General features: G+C 49.0%; 1 protein-coding gene across 8 annotated transcripts in view; it reads left to right on the forward strand.

Annotated features, from left to right (window-relative positions):
* st3gal2 (ST3 beta-galactoside alpha-2,3-sialyltransferase 2) overlaps positions 1 to 24,657 on the forward strand; it is a 782,475-nt gene that overhangs the window by 280,272 nt on the left and 477,546 nt on the right. For 4 of the 8 annotated variants that reach the window (XM_085990964.1, XM_085990963.1, XM_085990972.1 and 1 more), the window contains one exon: positions 19,101 to 19,182. The exons of the other annotated variants lie outside the window; for them this stretch is intronic. The gene's annotated coding sequence lies outside the window, so the exon portion shown is untranslated. The remainder of the gene's footprint in view (positions 1 to 19,100; positions 19,183 to 24,657) is intronic. 8 annotated transcript variants of the gene reach the window in all.

Below are 24,657 nucleotides of genomic sequence, written 5' to 3' on the forward strand. Positions count from 1 at the left end.
CTCCCTCCGTCCCCCTCTCTCTCTCTCCCTCCTCCTCTCTCTCTCCCCTCTCTCTCTCTCTCTCTCCCTGCCCCTCTCTCTCCTCCCTCCCTCCCCGCTCTCTCTCTCTCTCTCTCCCTCTCCCTCCGACTCACCTCGGTACAAGAACGGAGTCAGTCTGACACCGGGAGGCCGGGTGCCCATCGCTCAGAAGCGAGCCCGGGGTTCCTCATGTTTAACCAGGCGGGCCTTTGGACCCGGTTGGCCGGGTGGCAGTCAAAGGCCTTTCGCTCCAGACTCCCGTGTCTGAGAGCCCGGCGGGTGAAGAAGGGCGGCCGCCATTTTGTCAGGTCGGCGGGAGAGAGAGAGGGGGGGGGGAAGGAGAGAGAGAGAGGGGGGGAAGGAGAGAGAGAGAGCCGCTGCTCCTCCGATCGATGTGTTGCGGGCCGACCCCTGATGAGCGCCCGATCCGCTGAGCCGGAGCCCTCGCCACTGCGCCCCTGCTCGCTGTCTCTCGGGCCGCGTGGTTCTCTGTTTCCCACGCAGCCGGCCAGAGAGAAGAAAAACAAAAGAGATGAAGAGAGACGCGACTGAGTGAACGATCTAATTTAAAGCAGCCTCTCCCCCGCTAAAAGGTGAGAGCCGGAGGGAGATTTTGCGGGTGAAGAAGGGCGGCCGCAGCGCTTCAGGCCCGGCTGGTCTTTAATGGCCGCCACTCACCTCAGCTCAGCTCCCGCTCGGCAGTTTGAAGGATTAGGCCCCGCCCACAAACACCCCCCAATTGGTCAACCATCACGTCACTCAACGCTAATGAGCGGTAGGATTGGTCAACCGCTAATGAGCGGATTTTTGAACGTTTTTTGTATACTGTCTGAACAATATTTGTCTGACCAAAAAGTAAATACGCCTATGACACTCCCCTGATCATCAGCTTTCTTTTGATATAACATATGTGTAGGTACGCTCTATAACTTACAGACAGACAGACACCACTATCCTTTTATTTATCTTCTATATATATAAATCGGTCGATCTGTCTATCTGTCTATCTGTCTGTCATTCTGTCTGTCATCGCGTGTGCATCTGTCGGGCTATGCGCTCGAAAGTTACAGGGCGTACCTACGGCGTGCGTTACGTCGAAAGAAAGCTTACCTTTCCAAAACGGTTTTAAGCGTATTTACGTTTCGGCCGGGCTAAAATCGCACCCGCGGTATCCGAAAAAACCTTAACATTCCGCTCATTAGCATCTCATTATCCGCTCATTAGCGACAGAGTGACCTCGAGGTCAACCAATCGTACGGCGGCTTGCTGCCGCGTGCGGCCGGGCCAATCGGTGCGTGTGTGGGGCGGGCCTTATCGTTCTGAACCGAGGTGAGTCGCCGCCATCTTGATTCCAAACTTTTCCTTACTTTTTCCCACTTTCTGCGTCTTAAAAAAAACGTTGCTTTTTAAAACACATATTGTTTTAAAAAAAAATGATTTAGAAACGAATTAACTTATCTAATCTCATTAATTTTCCTACCTTTCCCCGTTTTTCCAGGTAGGCCTCGAAGCCTCGGCTTCTCCTCCGCACCCACGCCCGAGCTAGGCACCTCCCGGCCCCACTCGAAGGCTGGAGGGGGCGGGCCTCAGCCCAGCGCCGCTACCTTGCTAAAGGGTGCGCGCGCAGCAGGAGCTGAGACGCGGCGGTCTCTCTCTGGCTCGGCCGGGGGGGCGGGGCTTGCTGAGCGTCAAGGGTTACCCTGGCAACCGGGCCCGTCGGCCGTCTCGCACAGCTGCAATCGGCGGTCTTCACCTCGGGGGCTGGCGCGACCCTCGGGGGGGCCGCGACCCTCAGGGGGGCGCGACCCTCTGCGGGGGCCGCGACCCTCGGGGGGGGCGTGACCCTCGGGGGGGGCCGCGACCCTCGGGGGGCGGCCGGCGACCCTCGGGGGGGGGGCGGCCGCGACTCTTGGGGGGGGCCGCGACCCTCGTGGGGCTGCGACCCTCGGGGGGGGCCCCCCGCCCTCCCCTCCTCCCCTCCCCCCCGCCCTCCCTTCCCCCCTCCCCCCCCTTCCCCTGCCTTTCCCCCTTCTCCCCCCCCCTTCTCCCCCCTTCCCCCCCGCCCTCCCTTCCCCCCTTCCTTCCCCCGCCCGCCCCTCCCCCCGCCCGCCCCTCCCTTCCCCCCCCGCCCTCTCTTCCCCCCACAGCCCGCGCTCTCTCTCTTCCCCCCAGTCTCTCTCTCTCTTCCCCCCAGTCGCTCTCTCTCTACCCCCCAGTCACTCTCTCTCTCTCTTCCAACAACAACATGCCCTCGAAAAAAGCCTCGGCACCGCCGGGCACTTCAGCAAGTCTATATATATAAAGGAGTCGATCTGTCTGTCCTTCTGTCTGTCCTTCTGTCTGTCTGTCCTCGGGGTGTGCGTCTGTCCGGCTATGCGCTCGAAAGGTATAGAGCGTACCTACGCGCGCGTTACCTCCGAAGAAAGCTTACGCTTCCGGGACGCTGGTAAGCGTATTTACTTTTCGGTCGGACGAAAATTGTTCGCGCCTTATGCAAAAAACCTTCAAAATTAAACTCATTATCTGCTAGCATTGATTGACTGACGTCAAGGTTCGACCAATCCTGTGCCGTCACGATTGACCAATCCTACAGTACGGTCCCCTGATGGTTGGCCAATCGGTGTGTGTGTGTGTGGGCGGGACTAATCGTTTTCATCTCGGGGATCTGGCAGCCATTGTTTCAGTGCCATGACTTCAGCTTCCAGCTCAAACTACTTTGAAAGTTAGTATCTCTTTTAAAAATAACATAAGATTTACCAAAAATGTTTTATAAGTACTTTCACTTTCATCTTTCAGGGTATTAAGTGTGTCTGTGGGCGGGGACTAATCGTTTCATCTCAGGGATCTGCCAGCCATTGTTTCACTGCTTGCAGCTCAAACTACTCTCCTTATCCAGCTTTGAAAAAGTTAGTTTCTCTTTTAAAAATAACATAAGATTTACCAAAAACGTTTTATAAGTACTTTCACTTTCATCTTTCAAGGTATTAAAAGGTAGAAATGTTGCCCGGCAGCAGATTCACAAAGGGACACAGACAGGGCCCTAAAGCCTGGGACTCGATTTAAAATGTTGCCCGGGCACCAGATTCACAAAGGGACACAGACAGGACCCCAAAGCCTGGCACTCGATTTAAACCGCCCGCCCCAAAACAGCCCTGGCAAAGCCAGGCTCCCCCAGCTAGTATATATAGAGATAGATATTAACTAATTTATTTTAAATGGTTAATACCCCCATTAAAATAGTGAAGAGAGGAGTGACATAAATCAGTCATTCATAAAAGAAAGACTTAGGCCTAGAAATTCAGTATAGCCACGTTTGGGGCGCTACAGCTGGGCGGCCGCTAAAGTTTGCGCCCGGCGCAACTTCGCGCCACCTTCGCCGATATTCAGTGGCATCGCCCCAAGAGGTTGCTGCTGCGCTAAAACAGGCGATGCACGACTATCATTAGGCGCTAAGCCGGCGGCCCGGAGCAATACCCCCGAGGGCGGGCGCAGCGCAGGTGCGGCGAGTTGCTGATTGACGGCAGACACTCTGGCTCTTAAAGGGGGAGGGTGGATTTGTTTGCCTGCCACGCCCTGCACACTGCAGCCCTGAAGCAAGGCCTGACCACTGCTGCTTGATCTGTACAACGCCCAGGACTATGGAGAAGGCCAGGGAGAGAGCGCAGCGCTTCAGCGACGGGGACCTGAGGGTGCTGGTTGGCGCAGTGGAGCGCAGGCGCCATGTTCTGTTCCCTGAAGGTGGCAGGAGGCCGCTGCCCAGCGCCTATAGGAAAGCCTGGAGGGAGGTGTCAAACAGGGTGACCTCCAACAGCGTGGTTGCCAGGACTCCTGTGCAATGCCGGAAAAAGTTCAACGACCTCACTCGGGTTGTCAGGGTGAGTACCCTTTCCAGTGTCCTCCTCATCCCTGCATGTGCACCTCAGTTTATGGGCAAAGGGACCTGAAAGCCCTAATGCCCAGCCCTCATCCAGCAGCTATGGGACTGTCATGAAAATCACTTGCACATTCAGCACTTTACACACTGTACAAGCTATTCGACCATGGGAGGCAGTACAGCCAAGATCAGGGCTTCACACTGTCAGGGCCAGTCCACCATGGGAGGCAATGCAGACAAGATCAGGGCTTCACACTGTACTTAGAAGCCGTCCTTTCTCTTGCAGGCCAAGGTGGCGCACAACCGAAGGCAGCAGCGTGAGACCGGGGGAGGCCATCCTGACCTCAAAGAACTCTCCGACCTGGACCAGCGTGTGGAGCGCATTATGTCAGGCCGGCTGATTGGCCCCGTCGCCAGTGGAGATGCCGACCCTGTTCTGGGCCCCAATGGTAAGGGCATCACCTTTTTGACCTCTCTCTTTCCACTTGCGCCTCAGAACAGCATCCTTTGCCACTGTCCGACCAATGCAGTGCATAGCAGCACTCATGCCTCCCTCGCTGCCGCCCTGTCCTCACTCTAAAGCAACTCTTGTGCCTCCCTGCTTTCAGATGCTGAATCGCCAGGTGAGGAGGCGGGCCCTCAACCTGGCACTGTGAGTGAATCGGAGGGCGAGGTGGAGGAAGAGGAAGAGGAAGCCGGACCATCAGTGCCACCCTCAGCCGAGGCAGCCCATGGCGATAATGGGGACACGTCTTCCCTGGAGGGGAGCCGGGGGGAAGGGTCAGAGGAGAGTGAAGCTCCGGGGCCCAGCGGCCTGCAGCAACGCAGGAGGGGTGGGGAAGCTCGGCGGACTTCTCCCCGGAGAGTGAGTGCGGCCTCCAGTCCTGCGACGGTGAGCGCAGAGGAGGTGCGGCTCCTAGAGGAAATGGCCGCCCAGGCTGAGCGCAGGCACACTGAGCTCATCGCTGCAGTGGTAAGGATGCCTGACTCCATAGAGTCACTGTCAAGGAGTGTGCAGGAATTCGGGGCAGCACAGGCGGCTTCTAGCCAAGTGCTCAGTCGTGCCGTCCATTCACTGGCTGGTGTCATGCGGACACAGACCAGGGCCACACGGGCACTAACTGCTGCCACCCTCGCTGGATCGGCCAGGCATCGCCAGGGCACTCGCCGCGCCACAGCAGCCCAGCAGTCTGTGCTTCAGCAGATTGCTGCGCATGCTGCAGTGCTGGCCCGTGCGAGTGCCACTGTCTCAGGCGACCAGGGAGTACCTGTGATCTGTCAGGTTGGCAGCATTCCTGCAGCCGACACTGCCACTCCTCCATTGCAGCTGCCACCAGCCGCTGGACAGACTGCTGCCGCACAAGCAGAGTTGGAGCAGTCAGCAGCCGGCCCCTCCAGGGCCAGAGCTGGTCCAAGCCGACCCCCAAGGGCATCTGCCGTCTCGCCATCTGACCCTCAGCAGCCTTCCCCCAGCCTTGCTGCAGCCACTGGGGTCCCATTGAGGAGGAGCTGCAGGGCGGGAAGGGGCCAGTCATGGATGCGAAAGGTATCACCCTCGCAGGGCAAAAAGTAGAAGGTGTGCCCAAATGTTTTGTTTCACTTGTAAAGGCCGAGACTGGTCGATTTGTGTTTTTTGAAAGGCCGAGACTGGTTGATTTGTGTTTTTTGAAAGGCCGAGACTGGTTGATTTGTGTTTTTTGAAAGGCCGAGACTGGTCGATTTGTGTTTTTTGAAAGGCCGAGATTGGTTGATTTGTGTTTTTTGAAAGGCCGAGACTGGTCGATTTGTGTTTTTTGGGGGGGCTTCTCTCCATTAGTTTGTTATGTGGGAAGGGCAGAGGTATCAAAGTAATAAATGTTCTTAAATCGCACTGTCCATGCTTTCTTTTGGAAGTCCTGGTTGCCCTGCTAGTCTGAGGGCTTGTGGAGCGGCTACATTCATTTTGTGCCATTGGCACAAGCCATTCCCTGAGAGGGGGCCTAGAACCGACGTTCAATAAGCCGCCGACGGGCGGCCCTTGCACTTTCTGCCTCCCTCCTGTGCTGGTCCTCCTCTTCCTCCTCCTCCTCCTCCTCCTCTGGTGGTCCTCCAATGTCTGGTGGCAGTGGCTGAGTCCTGCGGATAGCCAGGTTGTGCAGCATGCAGCACACGACCACGAAATGGGAGACTCGCTCAGGCGAATACTGTAGGGCTCCTCCGGAACGATCCAGACAGCGGAACCGTTGCTTCAGGACGCCGATTGTTTGCTCAGTGATGTTCCTGGTTGCTTGATGGCTGTCATTGTATTCCTCTTCAGCAGGGGTGCTGGGCGCACGGAGCGGGGTCAGCAGCCAGGTGCACAAAGGATAGCCTTTGTCCCCGAGAAGCCATCCTCGTGGGTGAGGCTGGGCCTGGAACATGTCTGCCACAGAAGTCTGGCGCAGGATGAAGGCATCGTGGCTGCTGCCTGGAAAGCGGGCATTGACAGCTAGGATGAGCTGCCTGTGGTCACACACCAACTGCACGTTGAGCGAATGGTAGCCCTTCCGGTTGCGGTAATCCTCGGCATTCTCTAGAGGTGCCCGCAAAGCCACATGCGTGCAGTCAATGGCGCCCTGCACCATGGGGAAGCCCGCTAATGCTGCAAAGCCCATTGCACGCTGTTGCTGCTTGACAAGGGCCATGGAGAAGGAGATGAACTGACGTCTCCTTCTGAAAAGGGCATTGGTCACCTGGCGGATGCAGCAATGTACGACAAACTGGGAGATGTTGGAAATGTCCCCAGTAGCGGATTGGAAGGAGCCGGTGGCATAGAAGTTGAGAGACACCGTCACCTTCACTGCCACCGACAGAGACGTCCTGCTCCTCAGATGTGGCTGCAGATCTCCGCGAAGCAGGTGGCAGATCTCAGTGACCACCGCCCTTCGGAATCGCAGCCTCCGAACACACTGCTCGTCAGACATGTTCAGATATGAGAACTGCTGGCGGTATACCCTGGGTGGGTAAGGCCTCCTTTGCCGACGCCTGTTGCCCCCTCTCCGTCTGGCCATGACTGGCACTCTCTCATGGCGTCTCTGAGCCCTTTGAATGCAATGGAGAAGGCCAACGTTTGCACCCATTGCAGCCCCCATTATATGTTTCCAATCAATGCTATGACTCTGAAGTTAAAGACAAGTGCAAAGCTGTGGCCTGAAGCCACAAGTACCTGTGCGAGTGTTGAGCCAAACCAGAAAGCTCTCTACCTTTGTCTCTCTGCAAAGATCCATCTCTCACAAAGAAGGAGTGTTGCAAAATGGCTGCCTTTTCTACTGCAGGAGGAGTGCCCTTTAATTTGCGCCCCCCGCGCCCCGCAGCGACTGGGAACCGTTCCCCTCTACCAGTCGCTAGGGGCGCCAGGTGCACAATAGGCCGGCGCCACTGAATTTCCGGTTTGGGGCGCACAAAGGGCGTTGCACGATGAAATGACGCTGCGCGCGCACAAAGGCTTTGCGCCGCTGCTAAATCTTTACTGAAGTTGGGGAGAGGCGCAGATCGCGCTGCGCCCGGCCGCTAGCCGCTTAGCGCCCCACATCTCCTCCTCCTAAGGCGCTAGCGGCTGGCGCAAACAACTGAATTTCTAGGCCTTAGAGTCATAGAGTCATACAGCACAGAAAGAGGCCCTTCGGCCCATCGCATCCGCACCGGCCATCAAGCCCTATCTAATCTAATCCCATTTTCCAGCATTTGGTCCGTAGCCTTGTATGCTATGGCATTTCAAGTGCTCATCCAAATGCTTCTTGAATGTTGTGAGGGTTCCTGCCTCTACCACCCTTTTAGGCAGTGAGTTCCAGATTCCAACCACCCTCTGGGTGAGAAAGTTTTTCCTCAAATCCCCTCTAAACCTCCTGCCCCTTACCTTGAATCTATGCCCCCTTGTTATTGACCCCTCTACTAAGGGGAAAAGTTCCTTTCTATCCACCCTATCTATGCCCCTCATAATTTTGTGTACCTCAATCTGGTCCCCCCTCAGCCTTCTCTGCTCCAAGGAAAACAACCCAGCCTGTCCAGTCTTTCTTCATAGCTGAAGTGCTCCAGCCCAGGTAACATCCTGGTAAATCTCCTCTGCACCCTCTCCAAAGCAATCACATCCTTCCTATAGTGTGGCGACCAGAACTGTACACAGTACTCCAGCTGTGGCCTTACCAGCATTTTGTACAGCTCCATCATAACCTCCCTGCTCTTATATTCTATGCCTCGGCTAATGAAGGCAAGTATCCCATATGCATTTTTAACCATCTTATCCACCTGTTCTGCTGCCTTCAGGGATCTATGTACATGCACACCAAGGTCCCTCTGATCCTCTGTCTTTCCTAGGGTCTTACCATTCATTGTGTATTCCCTTGCCTTGTTAGTCCATCCAAAATGCATCACCTCACACTTTTCAGGGTTAAATTCCATTTGCCACTGTTCCGCCCATCTGACCAACCCATCTATATCGTCCTGTAGCCTGAGGCTTCCCGCCTCGCTATTTACCACCCCACCAATTTTCGTGTCATCTGAGAACTTACTGATCATACCTTTTACATTCACATCCAAATCATTAATGTAGACCACAAACAGCAAGGGACCCAGCACCAATCCCTGCGGTACCCCACTGGACACAGGCTTCCAGTCACAAAAACAACCTTCCACCATCACCCTCTGCCTTCTGCCACTAAGCCAGTTTTGGATCCAATGTGCCAAGGCACCCTGGATCCCATGGGCTCTTACCTTCCTGACCAGTCTCCTATGCGGGACTTTATCAAAAGCCTTACTGAAATCCATGTAAACCACATCCACTGCACTACCCTCATCCACACACCTAGTCACCCCCTCTCAAAATTCAATCAAATTGGTCAGACATGATCTTCCCTTGACAAAGCCATGCTGGCTATCCCTAATTAATCGCTGCCTCTCCAAGTGGAGACCAATTCTGTCCCTCAGAATTTTTTCCAATAATTTCCCTACCACTGATGTTAGGCTCACTGGCCTGTAATTCCCTGGTTTATCCCTACTACCCTTCTTGAATAATGGTACTACGTTAGCTGTTCTCCAGTCCGCTGGCACATCCCCTGTGGCCAGAGACGTTCTGAAAATTTGTGTCAGAGCCCCTGCAATCTCCTCCTTTGCCTCACATAGTAGCCTGGGACACATCTCGTCCGGGCCTGGGGATTTATCCACTTTTAAGCCTGCTAAAACCACTAGTACCTTCTCCCTCTCAATGCTAATATGTTCAAGTATATCACAGTCCCCCTGCCCGATTTCTATGTCCACACCATCCTTCTCCATAGTGAACATAGATGCAAAAAATTCATTTAAAACCCCACCTACATCCTCTGGCTCTACACACAGTTTGCCACTTTGGTCCCTAATGGGCCCTACTCTTTCCCTAGTTATCCTCTTGCTCTTAATATACTTATAAAACACCTTAGGATTTTCCTTTATTTTGCTCGCCAGTGTTATTTCATGGCCCCTCCTCGCTCTCCTAATTTCTTTTTTAAGTATCCCCCTGCACTTTTTATACTCCTCTAGGGCTTCCTCTGTCTTTAGTCCTTTGTATCTGCCAAAAGCCCCTCTTTTTTTCCTAATCCATTCTCATATATCCCATGACCTCCAAGGTTCCCTGGGCTTGTTGGTCCCACCCTTGACCTTTACGGGAACATGTTGCCATTATACTCTCTCAATTTCCTTTCTGAAAGACTCCCATTGCTCCGATGTGGATTTTCCTTCAAGTAGCTGATCCCAGTCCACATTGGCCAGATCCTGCCTTATCATATTAAAATCAGCCTTCCCCCAATTTAGAACCTTTATTTCCGGTCCATCCTTGTCCTTTTCCATGACTACCTTAAATCTCACCGAATTATGGTCACTGTCACCAAAGTGCTCACCTACTAACACTTCTACCACTTGCCCGGCCACATTCCCTAGAATTAGGTCCAGTACCGCCCCCTCTCTTGTAGGACTTTCTACATGCTGGCTCATAAAGCTCTCCTGAATGCACTTCAAGAATTCTGCACCCTCTAAGCCTTTCACACTCTGACTATCCCAGTTAATATTGGGGAAGTTGAAATCCCCCACAATAATTACCCTATTATTTGCACACTTCTCTGAGATTTGCCTACATATCTGTTCCTCTATCTCCCCCTGGCTGTTTGGGGGCCTATAGTACACTCCCAGCAAAGTGCTAGCCCCCTTTTTGTTTTTAAGTTCAACCCATATGGCCTCATTAGAGGAACCTGTTAATATATCATCCCTCCTTACAGCAGTATTTGTCTCCTTAATTAATATTGCAACACCCCTCCTCTTTTACCCCCCCCCCCTCTGTCTCACCTGAAGCTTCTATACCCCGGAATATTGAGCTGCCAGTCTTGCCCCTCCCTCAACCATGTCTCCGTGATAGCAACAATATCATACTCCCATGTGTTCATCAACACTTTCAGTTCATCCACCTTATTCGTAAGACTCCTTGCATTAAAATAAATGCCATTTAGCCTTGCCCTACTCCCTTGTGCCGTTACATATTTGCTCTGCCTTCCAGTCTGACTTATTTTTTCCTCTATATTTGGCTGTACATCACCCCCTATTATAGCTCCACTCTGTATCCCATCCCCCTGCCAAGTTAGTTTAAACCCCCCGAACAGTGCTAGCAAACCTCCCCGCAAAGATATTTGTCCCGTTCTGGTTCAGGTGCAACCCGTCCGACTTGTACAAGTCCCACCTTCCCCAGAAGCAGGCCCAGTGATCCAGGAAACTAAAGCCCTCCCTCCTGCACCAACTCTTTAGCCACGCATTCATCTGCTCTATCCTCCTATTCCTATACTCACTAGCACGTGGCACCGGGAGTAATCCAGAGATTACAACCTTTGAGGTCCTGCTCTTTAGTCTAGCTCCCTAAATTCTTGCTGCAGGACCTCATCCCTCTTCCTACCCATGTCATTGGTCCCAATGTGAACCACGACCTCTGACTGTTCACCCTCCCCCTTCAGAATGCCCTGCAGCCGTTCAGTGACATCCTTGACCCTGGCACCAGGGAGGCAACAAACCATCCTGGAGTCACGTCTACGGCCACAGAAAGGCCTATCTGTTCCCCTTACGATAGAATCCCCTACCACTATTGCTCTCCCACTCTTTTTCCTACCTTCCTGAGCAGCAGAAGCACCCCTGGTGCCAGGAAGTTGGCTGCTGCTGCCTTCCTTTGGTTAGTCATCCCCCTCAACAGTATCCAAATCGGTATACCTGTTTGAGAGGGGGATGTCCACAGGGCACCCCTGCACTACCTGCCTGCTTCTACTGCTCCGCCTGATGGTCACCCATTTCCCTTCTGCCTGTGCAGCCCTTACCTGCGGTGTGACCAACTCACTAAACGTGCTACTCACGACCCTCTCAGCATCGTGAATGCTCCAAAACTCATCCATCCGCAGCTCCAGCGCCGCAATGCGGTCTACTAGTAGCTGCAGCTGGATACATTTCTGGCACACATGGTCGTCAGGGACACAGGCAGCGTCCCTGAATTCCCACATAGAGCAAGAGGAGCATAACACGGGGCTGGGCTGTCCTGACATGACTTACCCTTTAATTAATTTAAATTAATTCAATACCACCAATTAAAGATATACACTAGGGCGCTTGTATGGTTTACCAACAGTCCCCGCTACACCAGAAAGACCTTAGCAACTATAAACCAGAGTTAAAGTTTAAAAAATAGAGAAATACTCACCAACCAATCACTTACCTGCTCCCTGGTGACGTCACACTCTGATTACTTTTTACCTCTCTCCCTGCTGCTGAGTTGGTATGCCTCGCTGCTGCTGCCGCTTTTAACTGCCGCCGGTCGCTGCTCTTCCCCCAGGTCCAACCGCTGTGGTCGGGCCTCGCTGCTGCCGCCGCTTTTAAGCCTCACCTCCGGTCGCTGTTCTCCCCCAGGTCCAGCCGCTGTGAAATGATACTGAGCGGCCTGCGGGTGGCACTGTCCAGGGAGAGTATAAATACTCGGGCATGGGCCCAGCTTGCGCAGGGACATTCTTAACAGGAGCTAGTGAAGGACACAACTAGACCTCCATGTTGTAAAACAGTTGATTAAAGCTTTGTTTAACGTTTAGACCAAGTGCCTAGTAGTTTTCTTACGTCAAGGAGTTTGAGATAAATGCATTAAGCTAAAAAGACATAAAGCACTGCTACTAATTTCTCTACAACCCGCAATCCCCTTTCTATATTTTAATTATACGTGACAAAATCTATAATTGTACCACTAGGTATTTTTCTTTATTTGTTTCCGAGTATCATATGTCTATCAGTATCAGCGTATTGGCCCTGAAATTCCTGGTGCTGAAGAGCGCAGAACAGTTCATTTCTGACTGGGAGGGTGCAAGGGGTGGGTGGTGGTGACCGGAATATGGATTGGAACCCAGTTCCTCCAAGATTCATTTATGTTCCCCCATGCCTTTTAAATTCCATATCTACCACCAGCCATCCCCACCCACCCCCGCCCCACCAGCATCAGTGGAATGTGTCAGGAATGCCTGAACTACTTTAGGAATTCTACACTTTACACCCCTGAAAGGCCTCAGCGGGACTCACTTCATCCCTTTGAGGCCCTCTGAAGGCACCAAACTTTTACTAGATAGGGTAATCAATCCCAGAGTGCATCGATTAACTTGTCTGGAAGCAGAATGGCTCCTTTTCAAGCTGGAGAGTGAAAAATAATCACCTTTTTTCCAGCCCTGTTGGGGGTCAGGGGTCCTCAGGTGGAGCAACTGTGGGCTGCTGTGCCTTACAAGGGTGGATTAGGGTGGAAGCCACTGATACAATTTTTCAGGCCCCAACTATGGTAATGACCCCAGCCGTGGGATTTGGGATGGGGTCTATGGCTACAGGTGTGAGAGAGCTAGGGTTCCACTCAGTTGCACTTGCACCAGTGGACCAGACCCCAGGAATTTAGGAGCCACTGTTTCGGTATTGGTCTATCATATCTGTATCTGCACATTGTGCCTGTATCTGCAAATCTGTATTTTGCATCATACCTGCAGCTGTGAATTGTATCTATGTCAGTTATCGTATATATGTATTGCTGCTTCATATCAGCATCTGTGCATCATATCTATATCGCTGTATTGTATCGGTATCAACAGGAAGCTGTAATGAAGCTTTCTATTTTAAGATTTTCAGAAAGAGGACAGCAGGCAAAGGGTTGCTTAGTGCTGAGGATAGATCGATATTTAGGAGTTTTACTTTGGGCATCAGGGGCTACTGACACAGAACTTTCATTCAGAAGGTTAAATAGGTAGGATAGAGTCTATGACTGAGCAGATGGTCCATGGAGGAAGTGGGCTTGATTGCTGAGCGGCACTTTTTTGTTCCGTGCTTTGTGATCATAAAGTCAGCTTGTATATCTCTTGCATATCTTTCAGCGCAGTTGTTATGTTCACAGACCTCCTTATTTGTTATTACTAGAGTGTGGTAGGTAGGTTAGTACCACAGTTGGCTTCAAACCTGGTCAGGGATGCAAGACAAGCAGAGGAATTCGGACTGTAATGGGAATTTGGGGAGAGTTGGGAATTCTGCAGCTCCGAGTACTCAAAACTGTCTTGTTGCTGGAAACGCAGAATTGTATTGGTCATTCAGTGACTAGTAGGGCACCAAGAGAAATTAATTTTAAAGCAAAATACTGCAGATGCTGGAAATTTGAAATAAAAACAGAAAATGCTGGAAATACTCCACAGGTCAGGCAGCATCTGTAGAGAGAGAAACAGAGTTAATGTTTCAGGTCAATGACCCTTCGTCAGAACAGGAAAAAGCTGGAGATGGAACAGTTTTTTAAGCAAGTGTAGGGGCGGGGAAAGTGGGGAGGGGAGGAAAGAACAAATGGGAAGGTCTGTGATAGGATGGAAGGTGGGGGGCGATTTTTCCCACTGGAGGCGAGATGGAGGTGGGTTTCAGTTTGGGTGGGTTTGAAACCCGCCTCCACTGATAGTTTTCAAAAAATGGAGATTTTCCTATGATTGGCCACTTGATTTCAGAGGTATAGGATGCCCTTGGTCAATTAGTGTTTTGGGACTGAAACCCGCCTCTGTTGACATCACTTTTCCAGTCTGATTTTATAGTTTCTTGCTGCCTTGGCTCATTCCACAGCATTTCTGCCTATGCTGCACCACCTGCAACATATTCTGAGAAACCACTATGTCCAATTCCAAGGCAAGGGCCTCCCCGAGGCTCTCGGATGAGGCGCTGCAAATGTTGTTTGAGGGGGTGACAGCTAGCATGGAGGTGCTCTTCCACTCATCTGGGAGGAAGAGGCCTGCCAAAGAAACCAAGGCTGTGTGGTTACAGCTGGCAAGGGATATAACCTCCAGATCTGTGTGCAGATTGGGAGAATGTTTATGTGTATTGATGAAATGCCATCCCTGTTAGAAAGCACTAAAATGATTTGAAGCCAAAATGTTGGCGTTATAGCATCTGTTCTTTCGCCTTAGGCAGCTCCACATTGTGGGTTCCGCCACACTTGCGTTGTTAGGTTGGTGGCCTGAGTGAAAGGAGGCCAGAGAGTCATGTCTATTGTCAATGATGTCCTAGGATGGAGCCAAGGATATGTGCCAACTTGGGATATGTGCCAACTTGGGCAACCTACGCAAATCTGGCCAGGATAAGTTCATCCTGGGCAGCCATGTGCTCGTGTGCTGCCGCTGGTCGATACACCGGCGCTCTGACCTCCTTCTGCTCCTCCTCCTCCAGATCCTCCTCCTCCTCCTCAGCCTCCTCCTCCTCCTCATCCTCATCTGAGGTCCATGCAGAAAGAAAACGAATGGTTCCCATGCTGCTTGCAGATGCCTCCTTTGGGGAAGCGCTCATTGCAAGCGGGGAGAGGGTCTTCCAAGGAGGTCCCATAGTTGATTGATTCAAGCTGCAGCACCTCCGACTTCGGAAGGCCTTCTAAAAGTGCTCAGAGACCTTTTAAAGCCAAGGTCTGGCACCTGTAAGTAATCCTTGCTGCAATAAACGATGACTCGTTAGATCTGCAGCTGTGAGGAGGCCACCCATGAGTCAACCCGCCAGGTTTACCTGGCATGGTTCAGGAGGTGCGTGGAGCACGCCAAAATCATCAAAAAATCACGAGGGCCTCTCAAAATAGGCTTAGAGAGGCCCTTAATGAGCATTTAATGATGACAAGTATCGCTATGGCCAGCTGGAGGTGGGACTGTTTCCTGACCTCCAAAACCGGCACCGGCAAAATCCTGTGGATGCGGGTTGAAGGCGGGTTCCGAACCCGACCTCATTGAATCTGCCTTTCCCGCCTCCAAACCCGCCTCCTCCGGTGGCAGACAAGAGGGATGCTGGTGCAAGGCAAAGGGAGATGGTAATGGAACAAATTAAGAAACAAAAGATGGCTCTAGATGAAGTGTAAATGGCAACGGCTGAATGATCGACAGTTGCCATGTGAGAGAGAGAAAAAAAATGGAAAGAAAAAGATCGGGGCAGAGGTTATGGTCTGAAATTATTGAACTCGATGTTGAGTCCAGAAGGCTGTAAAGTGCCTAATCAAAAGATGAGGTGCTGTTCCTTGAGCTTAGTTGAGCTTCATTGGAACAGTGTAAGAGGCCGAGGACGGAGAGGTCAGAGTGGGAGTGGAGCGGAGAATTAAGTGACAGGCAACCGGAAGCTCGGGGTCACCCTTATGTAATGATATCAGCAAATGGTGATGTTATTTGCCTGTTTGATTATCATGTCTTACCAGCATAGTTGCCTGATTGATTACTTATGCCAGACCAGCAGAGGTCATGTGACAGAGACAAGCAGTTTGGTTTAGTTTCAGTTTTGTTCTAGATGCATCACTAGCCTGATGTCTCCTGTAAATGCTTGTATAAAGAGTTGAACAAGCTTTAGATTAAAAGACATTCTCTTTCATAAATGTCTCGTCATTGAACCCACAAAGAAATCAATACATGATGTCAGAAGTGATTGAAAGAGATGAAGAGGAAAAATCTGAAGTGAAATCAGCTCTCCACAGATTAGCAAGCCAAAAGAGAACATCGTTACTTACCATTAGAGAATAGCTAACGAAGTGAAAAATGGAAGGTTTACTCCCACCGGCGACGCTTCAGTTGACATCAATACACCTTACGGAGGTGTTCCGCAAAGCGGTCACCTGATCTGCGTTTGGTCTCTCCAATGTAGAGGAGACCGCATCGTGAGCAGTGAATACAATATACTAAATTCAATAAGTACAAGTAAATGGCTGTTTCACCTGGAAGGAGTGTTTGGGGCCCTGGACAGTGGGAATGGAGGAGGTAAAAGAGCATATGTTGCATCTCCTGCGCTTGCACGGGAAGGTGCCAGGTGAAAGGGAAGGGGTGCTGGGGGTGATAGAGGAGTGGACCAGGTGTCGCGGAGGGAGTGGTCCCTTCGGAATGTTGAAAGGGGAGGTATGGGGACGATGTGTTTCATGGTGGGATGACACTGGAGGTGGCGAAAATGGCGGAGGATGATCCGTTGAATGTGGAGGCTGGTGGGGTGAAAGGTGAGGACAAGGGGAACTCTATCATGGTTCTGGGAGGGAGGGGAAGGGGTGAGGGCGGAAGTGCGGGAAATAGAACGGACACGGTCAAGGGCCATGTCAACCACAGTAGAGGGGAATCCTTGGTTGTGGAAAAAGGAAGACATGTCGGAAGCACTAGTATGGAAGGTGGCATCGTCGAAGCAGATGCGGCAGAGACGGAGAAACTGGGAGAATGGAATAGAGTCCTTACAGGAGGTGGAGTGGGAGGAAGTGTAGTCTTGAAATGAATTCAAATCAGATATCTGAGTACTTTACACTAAAATGTTTGAGAGCTGTTCTTAGAGTTTGTTGCAGTAAAGAAAAAACTCCAAACAGAATGAGTAATCATGATGAAAGTTAAAAATACTACTAATGTGTTTCAGGATCGAGCCTTGGGAGCACTACTCCATTGAATACAAATAAAAAACTGGCAAAGACAGTGAGGGAGTTTTGGGCTGCTCTGCAGTTCCAATTAGGATGAGATTGATCGGTAAACCTGCTTTACAATCTACATGGAGTTCGTGTGTGACTGATCGAGCTGTTGTGGAGTTTGCAAGTCCCTGAGTAACAAAGCATGCACACGTTTCACTGCCCCTGGGAGTGTGGAAGAGGAAAAAACATTTAATCCATGTTGTAATTAAGAAGTACAAGGCTTTTCTCAGAAGGTGCCTCCTCTACTGAACTCCCCCACTCCTTCTTGACAATGACACCAGCCAGCTATTAGTGTGACATTTTCTAGAAAAAACAATTAATTGCTCAATGCCCTACAGCTCTTAAACTTTTTTATTTAGATTGTCCATTGTATGGATGGAGATTGATACTGTAAAGTGACACGGTTGATTTGCTAGATTTACTATATATTGTTGGCAAAAAGGTAGGTGTCTCTTTGTGTATGAGTGTACGCAATATTTCTCTGCGTGCATGTAAAGTTTCCATCGACACAAGAAATTTAAATCAAGGTCACAATCTTCTACTTTGAAATTTACCCAAATGTCTTTGAAAAAGAAGCTAGAGTTAAATGGTTTTAGACTTTTATCTCAGGAATTTTCCTTGTGATCAAAAACAAACACCACTCCTGTGAGGTGGAGTGTACTTTACATGCCTAATATCTATACAATTATAGTGAGCCCAAGGGTTGAACAGAAACCCTTGTCACTGTGTGTCACTGTATTCGGCATACTGGTTATATCATGTGCCCACACCTGGTCTCCTTGACTTTGGAAGGTGGTGGACTCTATCAGTCCATGGTTTAGATTATAACTTACCAGATTTACTAACAGTAAGTAAACAGCGGATTTGTAGTAATATACAGACTAAACTACTCCTCCAAAACACAGAAAATAACACAGTTGCATCTCCTGTACTTAAACTCAATGCAATATTGGACCTGAAGCAAGGTGTCTGGCTGAATCTTCCTTGGGGGTTCGCTGCTGACCTTCCATAGAGCCTCCAGGCGCCCACACTCACTCTTTTCTCTCTCTCCCTCTCTCTCTCTCTCTCTCTCTTTCATGGCTTCAGAGGACTAATGAATTGGGGCAAGTCTGCTCAAGGTATAAATCGTATGAAGTGCAACTGATGAACAGAGGAAATCAAATATGCAGCTCTCCTGATTGCATCAGGCTGTCAAACATCCATAGTATATCATAGATAATGGCTGAGCTTCCCAGAAACTGTCTCCAAGGAGATAACACAATTAGCTATTGAAATGTAATAGTCTGCATATGAGAAGTTTACCATTATATGCAAATACACCTAATCCAAAGGCCAGGATGGGCCACTGCACAGCTAATTGTTGTTGAACAATCTAATTGACACATAATTGGGACAGTGAAATAAGGTATTTGAATACTAATATCTCCCTGTTACCTGCCAGAGACATACTACTGTATCTGTTTCCTGGGCTATTGTTTGTCAAACAAATTGGTTTATTTTCATGAAGTGAATCTGGTTTTAACTCTGAGGTACCAGAATGAAATGACAGAGCAAAGAATAATAAACTATGGGCAAAACACTACATTTGATCACAGCCAGATCTGTCACTGTCACTGCTGCAAGAAAGGTGTGATGGCTCTCCTTAGAGCAGAGAAGGTTAAGGGGAGATCTGATAGAGGTGTCCAAAATTACATCAGTGAATGTAAAATCCTAACCGCATTCTGCAACAAGTACTGAAGCAGCACAACCATTTGATATTGAAAAAGGCAATACCAGCCTGTCCCTTAAGATAGAGAGCACTGGAACGGTAACTCAGGAAGCAGTCACACCAGGTTTTTTTTCCAGGGCAGTCTGTCCCTGACCTATGCCTGCCACTATTGGAGGAAATCTGTCTGCAAAGCTCTCTGACATTGATTTGCATGTAATTTACATTGCAACACCCTCTTAAGGCGTAGTCAGCTGCAGACACCATGGGGGTGAATTAGTCTTCACCAGTAGCATGAAACGGGTCCATAGTGAATCAGCAGCCCTCTTTTCACTCTGGCCGATTTCCTTTTCCATTGAAGTCATCGGGCGCGGTGTGAAACAGGCTGCCGATTCGCTATGAGCCCGTTTGGCACGACTGGCGAAGTCCAAATTCTCCCTCCATAAAAGCCCGAGAGGAAGTTTGAGTGCAGTGCTGTTAAGGAGCAGAATGGGGCAAATAATTAATATTTGTTTTTCTTCCACATTGCATTCATTTTTCAGGAGTTATTTGGGAGCAGGATAGAGGAAAACCGACCATAATAACTCCCAGCATTGCAAATCTTGGATTTCTCCAGCACTCTGTGTAAGTAGGATGATTTTTTAAAAACAAAAATGAAACAAAGATGTCCTACTCAATATGGCTTGCTTTGGAGCTATTGATGCAGCCAAGATCAACTCACTGTGGAGGAGGAGAGGGGTGCCATCAACCCCTGTCCCCACCAGTTGGGGGAGGGAGGACTACTTTGGAGCTTCTCTGTGTTACCATCCAATCTACTCTTGACATCCCCAGAGCAATTTATCCAGCTCTGTAATCTACTTCACTTACTAAATACAATTTACTTTATAAAAATAATTACTAAAGTGATAATTATTATTGCGTATTGTTCTAAAAATGTAATTACATTACTTCATCTCCCTGCTGCAGCATTTATATAGTAATTAATATTTCACTTTGTCTGAAAGACTCGGAAAGCATTGTGATGGAACAATAGGTATGACTCCCCTTAGTTTAAATGTATCTCTGGGTGTGGTACTGAGCTATCTGGATCATAAACATCTCAGGTTCAGTCTTTGATCTGTTTCAGTCAGTTAATCTCAGCAGAGGTACTGATAAGAATACTACAGTTAGCTTCAGCCTACCTGGGATAAGGAGGACAATAGTCAGCCAAACTTCCACCCCTGATCACCATTGGCCCCTGCTATAAAGTGCATGCCTGTGGATATTGGTTTAGGACTGGATTGGTCTTCTTCCCCCCAGCAGCCCCCACCCCCCACCATCTTTACCTCCTCCATGGTCAAATAGCCACCAAGATCACAGTCAATGCTCACATGAACAAAGGGCACTTGGGGGAGTTACTGGAATGAAAGGCACAAGGGAACTGAGCCCCAGTACGAATCCAGCACCCATGGAACCTTACCCCAGTATGAGTCTAGCACCCGTGGAACATTACCCCAGTATGAGTCTAGCACCCATGGAACCTTACCCCAGTATGGGTCCAGCACCCAAAGAATGTTACCCCAGTATGAGTCTAGCATTCATGGAACATTACCCCAGTATGAGTCTAGCACCCATGGAACATTACCCCGGTATGAGTCCAGCACCCGTGGAACCTTACCCCAGTATGAGTCTAGCACCCATGGAACCTTACCCCAGTATGGGTCTAGCACCTGTGGAACCTTACCCCAGTATGAGTCTAGCACCCATGGAACCTTACCCCAGTATGGGTCCAGCACCCAAAGAATGTTACCCTAGTATGAGTCTAGCATTCATGGAACATTACCCCAGTATGAGTCTAACACCCATGGAACATTACCCTGGTATGAGTCCAGCACCCATGGAACCTTACCCCAATATGAGTCTAACACCCATGGAACATTACCCTGGTATGAGTCTAGCACCCATGGAACCTTACCCCAGTACAAGTCACAGACAGAAATGGAAAATAACTTCACTGAACATAAACCCCCAAAGACATAATGTCAATATTGAAGTCAGCCTGTTGTGCCTTTAACTGGGTATAAGGACACTTCATTGTATCATTTTGCCAAGTTCCCCAAAAACAGTCTCTGCTGTCAAAATGGATTCCTTCCAACATTTAACAAAAAAATGCTTCAAATCATAATTTTTGGGATTAGTCAGTTGTCCATTCCCTAATCCAGGTGCCATTTTTACCTTTACTTTCTCCCTTCCTCTCCTGAGGACGCTGACTCTTGCTGGGGTACAGTCTCACAGGGAGCCAAGACCCCTCAGTACCACACCAAAGTGCCCATTCCTCATGTCAATCACAGGATGCATCACAGCCAAACCCGATCCTGTTCTTGCCCAACATCCACAAATACACATTCTCCAACAGGATTTGTTCGAAAGGATTCAGGAGCCGGAACCCTGGCTGATTTTTCCCTTTCGTAGCCCAGGAACATTGAGGCCAATTGTAGCCCCCAAATTGGTTAACACACGACCCATGAGTTTGAAACTTACACTACTTGATCCAGTATGTACCTTTGCAGATTTAGACCGTGCAACTGTGTTTGAGCTAGAAGAACTTGTAAGTGGGCCCAGTGGATTCTCCAGATAATGAACATCTCTGTCACCTTAAAGGAGAGAGTTCAGGTCTGTACTGTGAAGGGGACGTGCGTATCTTTAATGGCTTCCAGGTATTTCATTCAGTTCTTTTTTCTAGTGTTACTAGTGAATCTCCCATGGAGTTGGTCATGGTAACTCAGAGTGTGCAGTCTCTCTGTTGTCCTTGTGCTGATGCTGCTCTTGTGTACTGTCCTTCTTCTCTCTCTTTTTTCTTTTGTTTCTTTCGCCCTTGTTCTTCTTTGCTGCTTCTCTTTCTCTGTGCTCTTCCACTTCCCTCTCTTTTTTCCCTTCTGGGCTGGCAGTTGATGGTTGGTGTTGCATGGAGGAGCTGCACCTTCTCTCCCACCTGCTCACCGCCATCACCTCGTCCTGCCCTTCCCATAAACTCCTTGCTCTCATTGCCTCCCCCACACCTTACCCTTTGCATTATCCCCGTATCATCCCCCTACCATTAATTTAAATAAACTTCAAATAAAGCTTACTTGGTGGCAAATCATAAAAGTTAATTAATTTAAAAAAAAACTCCAGTGCCATCTATAGAAACTGTACTGGGCGACATAGCTTGGAGAAGGAGCTGCACCAACTAGCATTGGGAGGACTGAAAGCTAAGTCTAATGGTAATTATACACACCTTACAGTTAAAAGTAATACCTAGGTGGCCCAGAAATTACAACAAGACGTGACAAAATTGTAGCACAGGAGGTAAGTGTGGCAAACAGGAAATGCTCCCTAGAAGCCAGATATACATTAATCTATAGATGCTTTATTTTCTCTCCCATTTCAACAAGGGCTTCTGAGTGTTCTCAAGTTTCCAGCAATGTTGCACTGAAACTTCTTGTTAGGAGGTGAGCATAATGCAGAGCTTCCTTTCCCCTGTGATTCCTTTTCTCTTCCCTCCATCCCCATGTGAAAGCAGCCAGCCTTTACTCAGCCCAATGTAATGTGAATAATTACATAACACAAAGTACCTGGGAAGCCTTCCCAGGTGGCCCATCAAATTTATCCAATGAATATTTGTGACCATGATGGTCCCAGCCATAATAGTGGTAAGGATGCTACAATTCACCTCAATGCTGCCGAGTTAGGGATGGAAAATCAGCCTCCTTATTGCCGTTCAGTATAAAAAGACATTATTCTATGATGGAGTGACAGCCTGCCTGCTCCCGAGGGGCTGTCAATGCTGTGAGTCACCCAGTGTGAAGTAGTCAAATTTGCTGAAGATGCCAAACTAGGAAGGGAGGTGGAATTCGAGGAGTAGGCCAGAAATTACAGCATGAGTTGGACAAAATGTGTAAGTGGGCAGAACAATAGCAGATGAAATTAACGCAGACAAGTGTAAAGTACAGCATGTAGGTAGGAAATTAGATGACACACATGCTGCATGAGTGATATTGAAATAGCTAAGGATGAAGCTGAAAGAGACCTAGGAGTCTTAATAGACTCAACAATAAACATGTCCAACCAATGCAGAGCAACAATCAACAAGGCCAATAGAATGTTGTACTACATGGCCTCACAGTGAGTACAGATCATAGGAAATGGTGACCTGTGTCATGAATCTTATCATGACTCATGAAGTAACACTGGGTGGCCAGCTGGTGGCACCGTCCAAGGAGTATAAATACTCGGGCGTGGGCCCAGCTTGCTCAGGATGTTTCTGTAATCAGGAACTAGTGATGTAACTAGAAATCTCATGGTTTTGAAACAGTTGATTAAAGCCTTGTTTTATACTCAAACCAAGTGCTCAGTAGTCTTTTTACATCAACCTGTACTGTTCAGGGGAACTTTTTTAGCCAGTACGTAGCAAGCCCAACAAAAGAGGGAGCGGTTCTGGACTTAGTTTTAGGGAATTAAGTTGGGCAGGTGGAAAGGGCATCAGTGGGAGAGCATATTGGTGGTAGTGATCATAATTCAGTTAAATTTAGGGTAGTTATGGAAAAAGACAAGGATAGACCAGGAATAATAGTTCTCAATTGGGGAAAAGCTAATTTTACTAAGCTGAGAGGTGATTTAGCCAAAGTGGACTGGAGACAGAAACTTGAAGGTAAATCAGTGTCAGAGCAGTGGAACGCATTCAAGGAGGAGATAGTGAGGGTTCAGAGCAAGTATGTTCCCTTAAAGGAAAAGGGTGGGACTAACAAATCTAGAGTTCCCTGGATGTCAAGGGGCATACAGGATAGGATAAAGAAAAAGAGGGAAGTTTATGACCGATACCGAGGACTCAATACTGCAGGAAGCCGAGAAAGTGCAGGGGTGAAATTAAGAAGGAAATTAGGAAAGCAAAGAGAGGGCATGAAAAAGTATTGGCAAGTAAAATCAAGGAAAACCCAAAGATGTTTTAGAAATACATTAAGAGCAAGAGGATAACTAAAGTAAGAGTAGGGCCTATCAGGGACCATAAAGGTAACCTGTGTGTGGAAGTGGAAGACATGAGTATGGTTCTTAATGATTACTTTGCGTCTGTTTCCGCAAAAGAGAGGGACGATGCAGACATTGCAATCAGGGAGGAGGAGTGTGAAATATTAGATGAAATAAACGTAGTGAAAGAGGAAGTATTAAGGGGTTTAGCATCTTTGAAAGTGGATAAATCCCCAGGCCCGGATGAAATGTATCCCAGACTGTAAAGAGAAGTAAGAGAGGAAATAGCAGTGGCTCTGACCATCATTTTCCAATCCTCTCTGGCTACAGGTGTGGTGCCAGAGGATTGGAGGACTGCTAACGTGATACCGTTGTTTAAAAAGGGAGAGAGGGATAGACCGAGTAATTACAGGCCAGTCAGCCTAACCTCGGTGGTGGGAAAATTATTGGAAAAAATTCTGAAGGACAGGATAAATCTTCATTTAGAAAGACACGGATTAATCAGGGACAGTCAGCATGGATTTGTTAAGGGAAGGTCATGTCTGACTAATTTGATTGAATTTTTTGAGGAGGTAACAAGGAGGGTCGATGAGGGTAGTGAATTTGATGTAGTCTATATGGATTTTAGCAAGGCTTTTGATAAGGTCCTGCATGGCAGACTGGTCACAAAAGTAAAATCCCATGGGATCCAAGGCAAAGTGGCAAGTTGGATCCAAAATTGGCTCAGAGGCAGGAAACAAAGGGTAATGGTCGAAGGGTGTTTTTGTAACTGGAAGGCTGTTTCCAGTGGGGTTCCGCAGGACTCCGTACTGGGTCCTTTGCTTTTTGTGGTATATATCAATGATTTGGACTTGAATGTAGGAAGTATGATTAAGGAGTTTGCAGATGATACAAAAATTGGCCGTGTGGTTGATAATGAAGAAGAAAGCTGCAGACTGCAGGAAGATATCAATAAATTGGTCAGGTGGGCAGAACAGTGGCAAATGGAATTCAGTCTGGAGGAGTATGAGGTAATGCATTTGGGGAGGAATAACAAGGCAAGGGTAGGACACTGAGTAGTGCAGAAGATCAGAGGGACCTTGGAGTGCATATCCACTGATCCCTGAAGGTAGCAGG

The sequence above is a fragment of the Somniosus microcephalus genome, chromosome 6, assembly GCF_052327205.1.
Source record: "Somniosus microcephalus isolate GS21.2 chromosome 6, FLI_Smic_1.0, whole genome shotgun sequence".
NCBI classification, from domain to species: domain Eukaryota; kingdom Metazoa; phylum Chordata; class Chondrichthyes; order Squaliformes; family Somniosidae; genus Somniosus; species Somniosus microcephalus.